This window comes from Arachis ipaensis, chromosome B4 (assembly GCF_059453495.1).
Source record: "Arachis ipaensis isolate K30076 ecotype BB chromosome B4, ASM5945349v1, whole genome shotgun sequence".
NCBI classification, from domain to species: Eukaryota; Viridiplantae; Streptophyta; class Magnoliopsida; order Fabales; family Fabaceae; genus Arachis; species Arachis ipaensis.
The window spans coordinates 8,757,542-8,764,319 of NC_142439.1; the positions used below are offsets into that span (position 1 = coordinate 8,757,542).

General features: G+C 26.8%; 1 pseudogene; it reads right to left on the reverse strand.

Moving 5' to 3' along the window:
• Window positions 1–2,779: 2,779 nt before the first annotated feature.
• Window positions 2,780–3,208, reverse strand: LOC107635967 (putative lipid-binding protein AIR1 pseudogene; annotated as a pseudogene).
• Window positions 3,209–6,778: the final 3,570 nt, after the last annotated feature.

Sequence of the window (6,778 nt, forward strand, 5' to 3'; positions counted from 1 at the left end):
TTACTTTTATAGTAATAAATGTGGCATTATTGCTAAGTCTCTGAGTCTGTTTTCGAGACATATTCAAAAATATAGTCTAAGCTATCATCTGATTCTTCTAATGGTTCCATGAAACAAGACTTAGCAATTTCTATTTGTTTGGTGAGGTCCTTTTTATCCTTCTTTTTTGGACATTCATTTGCATAATGTCCTTCTTCCTAGCAATACCAACACTTACAATTTTCTTTTTTATTTGGGCAATAGTCATTTTTTTGTCTTTTGTTTTTATTGTTATTTCTTTTTTTAAAATACCTCTTTTTTCTCCAGTTTGGATAGTATTTTCTTTTTCTAAATTGATATTTTCTTTTTTTTTGAAAATTTTTATTAAGACCATATTTTTAAGGTATATCTTCATTATCCTGACAGCAAATTCTAATTATGTTTTCAAATCTTTTTTGAGTCGCTTCTTGCATACAACGTTCTTTTATTTCCTCTCTTATTGCAGAGGTTGCTCCGCCAAAATTATTTTCAATTGTCCCTCTATTTATTTCTCTTATAAATCTTCCCATTATAAATTCATTAGCAGGATATGGAAGTTTTGTTATATACATACTAAGATAATGGTCTTTATCTTCTTCTTTTAATTTATAATAATGTATTCTATATTCACATATATAAGATTCCACGTTACATAAATCATATATCTGAATATTAGCTAAATGGTTTTTTGCTTCTTGATATTCTTTATTATAGACTTCTTGTCTATGATCTATAATATTTTTTCCAAAAATTTTTTTATATAGAATCATCATTATATGTAATATCTTATCATAAACTGTTATTTTTGTTGCTAATTCTTCTATTATTTGGTTTCCTATTGATGTCATATAATCTCTTATAGTTCCTTTAGTATGAAACCCTATATAATTCCAGATATCTCTTCCAGACAATTCACTAAGTTTTGGATTAGTAAAGGCTTCTAATAAGAAGGAATTCAACCAGTTTTCGAAAATTTCTTTTTCATTCTTTTTACAGTCTAAATCGAACATTCTTTCTCCTTCCATTTCCTGGATTTTAGGAACGTATTTTGATGGTATTTTTGTGTACTTTGAATCTTTATTTATAAATCCCTTTTTAAAAGCATAATTTTCAAAACCTGTTTCCCATTTAAATTGAGATTGATTATCCTTAGATGTTCCAGCTTCATTTTTTACTTGTATTGGAATTGCTGGTTCTTCATCACTTGAATAATCTAGGATGTGTTCTTCATTTTCTATATTTTCAGAATTTACTAATTTTTCTTCTATTTGAAATTCTTGTTCCATAATATTATTTTCTTGAGCCATTTTTAATTGTTTAAAAAGCATTGTAACTTCTTCTAATTTTTCTTCAATATTCATAATTTCAATGGTGGTTTTACTTTTAATTCTGTTATGTTGATTATATTTTGAAATTTTTCTTCTTTGGGATTCTCTTTTTCCTTATTTCTTTGAGATTTTATGGATACTAATATTTCTTCAAGCATATCTACTATAGAATTTAATTGTGGGTTAAAAGTATGATAAAGATGTGGAGAATCATTTCCATAGTAACATTTTTTAGAAATTCCATGTGAAAAATAAGTTTTTTCAGGTTTTTGAAGTCCTTCAATAAAACTTATAGTAAAATAAAGATTTTGAGAAAAATTATTTTGTATTGATTTTAAGAATTCGGTGTCATTCAATTAACATTAGTTAAAATCATTAGTTTTTGATCTATTAATTTTGATAATTTAATTATTTCTTCTCTTAAATCTTCTAATTTACTTTTTTCCATTAGGTGACGCTTTTCTTCATAAAATACTATGGTTTTAAGTGTTATGTAGTTAAAAGTGTGGCTTTAGAATGTATGGTTTAGGTTTTACCACGTAGGTGTTTTTAGAAAAAAATTATTTTTGGGATCTTTATTTGAGTGGTGGCTATTTATTAAACCTTGTTCATCTGAGCAAAATTTTTTTTTAATAGAATAATAAAAAAATAATATATCGTTAATTTTAAATAACAACTTATGTACATTTATTTTTACATAAAGTTAATTAATAGTTGAGCGTTATATGATAATTTAATCAAATATATTAAGTTATTTATTAAATATATTAAATTATCTAACAAATTTTAACTATTAACTTTACATAAAAATAATAGTGAATTTTAAACTTTATTTATATTTTTCATTCAAATTTGTATAAAAAAAATTAAAGGAAAGAAAAAACAGTGAACACTACTTTTGGAATAAAGGAAGTTTATTCAACAGACCAACAAAGATGCTAACTCATGAAGATGAAGATCTAATAGTCCAGTTTGATCCTCACGTGAACGTTTATTATAATAATATATAGTCTCCTTGGATGGACATACCATATGTATACGTATGCATACTTATGTTTTGATGAGGACTTAGGAGGGTTATTAATACGTCCAACTGTCCAAGACTGATAGCTTCTACATGCAGATCGAAGCTAAGACACACATACATATACATACATACATATATTAAATATTATAAGCATTAAACAAAAACATATATAGAAAATTAAATGTGCATCCATATAAATATGGTGAAAACTCATTTGACAGTTGCTGAAGTTGATAGTTAAAAATTATTAAATGATGATTTAGTTAAATTTATTAAATAATAATTTTTAAATATTTAATAAAGATAATTACAGATAAATTTGCATCTTTTATATATATATATATATATATATATATATATATACTAGCACATCAATTAACATATATATGTGTATTTTGTTTAATTTCTAATTAATAAGTGGTGGGCACTGGAAGTTTTCGGGAGCGTTTCTGTCACAGGCGTCGAGCAAGAGGGACAATGCAACAGGAACGTCTACGTGGATTATTGGCAAGTAGTCAACCCTAATTACATCGCAAAAGCAAAGAGCTGCGTCAAGGTCAACAAGACCATCCAAGAGGGTGCAGCATTGGGCCGGTATGGGCCGCGGCCCAATAAACATGTTTAAGACACCCGCGCAAGCACCTAACTGTAAGGTATTTAAGGGACAAGACGGTGGTGTGTTAGGTGGTGGCGCGTTGGGTGGCGGTGTGTTAGGAGGCGGCGCTTCGGGAGGAGGGGGTTGCAAGGGGAAAAGACTTGCCATTGTGGCGGAAAAGAGAAGGTTAAGGGAGAAGAGAATGGCGGTGGGTGCCACCATAGCCTTCTTGGAACCCATATTACTTTTGTGGTGGCTTCGTGAACTTGGAGATGACTGCAACTTAATTTATAGGCCATGGGTTTATGTACGGATATCATACGGGTTAACATATACTATCAATACTTACGGATATTAATAGCACTCACACTTTGCAAATGAGTAATAACTCAAATGACATAGTCTCTCCATATTCAATTAAGAGAATGCGGGTTCGAGTCTCCTATTTTAGTAAAAAAAAAAAAGGAAAAGTATAGGATACTAATACATTATCTGCCAACTTATTACCAACAATAATGAATTATTATATTTTAAACACATGTATAAAGAGACACATCTAGGAAATATATCTATAGAGACATTTCCATTAAAAACAGCCATAAAAAAAATATTTTTAGTAGACACATCCACAAAGACACTTCCGTTAAATACAATTATAAATCAGAGTTGGCAGATGTTGGCAGAAATGTGTTGGTAACGTAGCGAGATTGAAAAAAAAATAGCACTCACACTTTGTTTGGATGGAAGATGGAAAATGAGAGGAAAGAGAGGAAAGAAAATGAAAGGAAAAATTGATTTTTTTTATATTGTTTGGATGAAGAGAAAATGGATGAAAAGAAAATAAAAGAAAGTTTTTCTTGTGTTTGGATGAAAGGAAAAATAAGGAGAGAGAAAATTATTAGTATGTGAAATTACATTAATATTCTTCTTTATATTATATATAAATTATAATATATTATATACAAAAGGACAAATACGTAATTATATCTTTATTTATTCATTTTTATCTATTTTTATGTCATGGGAGAAGAGAAAATATTATGCTGTATCACACTTCACTTTTTTTTTTTTCTTCATTTTCTTTGATGATCCAAACAAAGAAAAATTTAATTTTCTACCCAATTTCTTTTCCTATGTTTTCTTTTCTCCCGTATATTCTCTTGATCCAAATGGAGTGTTAGAGTCCAATTTTTATTTTAAAGAAAAAAAAAGTTAGTAACATAAAAAATAGTTATACAAAATTCATACTTTAAATTTAAAAATAACATTATGTAAAAAGATATATATAAAGTTCAATATTATTCATGCAATGATAAAATAAGATAATAAGGACAGATTTTCTTGCTTATTATATTCCCTCTCGAAATTTCAATCCCAGTCCTAGTTGTTAACTATTTGTAATAAGTGATTTTTATGCATGCATGTTCTAGATTATTGTAGTTTGTATATTGAGTTTATATATGAACTAGCTAGAGGCTGTATATCTGATTTAGTTTAAAAATATACTTGTTTTGGTATTTTTTTTTCTTTATATCAAAGAAAGATTGTGATTTATGGGTAGCTGTTTCGAAATCAATACTACAACAAAAAATATTTTAGTAGTAATAGCATAATCATCATTATATGTCTTGTTTAATTTTTATTTTTATAGTAATTATATATATACACTTTTATTCTCATTTAAAAAGTTTTTACCCGTATTTGTGCAATTATTACTAAAATTTTTTAATGACAAAGTATATCTGAAATAATTAATGTCTAATTACTAGTAATATATTAATAATTATTTTTATTATTATTAACAATAAAATGAATAGCTAGCTGCTAAAAATAATTTTTTTTAATAATAATGTAGGTAGTACTTTTTATTAAAAAAAAAATCAAGAATCTTATATTCCTATATGGATAATTCTGTGATGAAAAAATGTTTGTGTGAAGAAAATGAAAATGTGTATAATATATTTTAAAAAACTAACAAAAATAAAATAATGTATTCTCTCAGCTAACTAACTATAAAGATTAATCTTCATCTCGTCACCAATTTTTTTCATCACCATAATATGCACCTATTCCTATTTGTACATATATGTTAGGTATCAAAATGCACATAGCTGCATGAGGTAATAATATTTTACAAACTTTAATTAGTTTAGAATTTGAGATAGTTGCCCTTTAACTTGAATTTTAGGTAACCAAATAAAGTCATACTTATTAGTTATTAGAGATAAATTAGAGAATGAATTTTTTAATAAATTATTTTTTAAATTTTAAATTCTAAATCTTAACTTTTAAATTAATCTTAAATTCTAAATTTTTTAAAAATAAAAATTAAAAATAATTTTATAATGAAAAATAACTAATATTGATTAATTAAAAAATAATGTTGTATTTATTCTATTCTAATTATTCTTAAAATAGCACCATTAATGCTTTCATTAACTTCGTGTAAGAAAATCGAAAAAAACGGTTCTACCTAATCACCTATAATTGGGGGTGTTCACGGATCAGATCTGATTTACATACCTTCAGTGTTTATCCGAATTCGATCCGAAAATTGTAGATATGGATCAAATTCGCAAGGCTATAGGATGGAATTGGGTCCGATCCGCACACTAATAAAATCGGATTATGGATGTTATGTAGTAGGTATCCGTATATCCGTAAATCTACAAAAATAAATAAAGTTTTTTGGAGAAGAAGACAGTAACCCGAAAAAAGAAAATACAAAATTAAAACTATAAAATAAGTGTCATTCACAACTAAAGAAAGAACAACATTTAAGGTAGTAAACAAGAGAAGTTCAAGAAAGATCAAGGATAAATTTTAAACACCTTTAACTAACTATAACAAAAATTGTACACTTATAACACAACTAAATAGAGGGATAGTTATGTTTCTGGGGTCCCTCTCTTAGTTTTCACACACTCTCATGCACTAGTCTATAATACCTTGCAATTTTTAATTAAGGCTTAATAATTAATTAAAAATTAAAAGATCATTATTAATACTTGTGGAAACAAAACCTGTGAACTAGTGATTTGATTACTTTGTTGAGTTTTTCGCCATGTCTAGGATTGTTCATGGGTCATCGGATCCGATCCATGACCCGCAAACATAGGAATGATACATAAACTTATGAATGCATGGGCTGTTAGGTTTGATACCAATCTAATTATTATATATGTCAAGGTTGGTTCAGATTATTAAGATGTTATCGGATCCGAATATTATTTGGCCTAATAATCATATTAGGTTTGAGAAATTTATTTATACACGAACTCTAATATTCGGACAAAAAGTTATTAGTTTTTCACCAGTTACTTTACAAATTTTATCACATTAAAAGTCTGATTTTTATAATTATAGGCATGCGTCTTATATATTGGATGGTACTTAAAAATAAATTAAAGCATTTACATCAATAATTCTAATTTTGCAAGAAAATTTTCTATGAATTGTTGCAACTCATTAAACCATAGATACCATCAATTTTTTTTTTTTTTGGATCAATCTCCCCTTAAATTAAAACAGTTGAATTCACACGTAATAGAAATTATAAATTTAATAATAATTAACTTATTATTTTATTATTTTATAATTTTTTTCACAATAAAATATTTTTTGTTCTCAATACCACCAACTGTTAATAATTGTATACATGTAACTGCCACTAACGTAACTGCCATGAGATTTGGTTCATAAACTTTGGAAATAATGAAGATGCAAATATCCTGATTATATTGATTTACTAATCAACTAGCTAGAAAGTTAAAACTATCTATCAATTGCTATAACGCTATCTATTTTCTT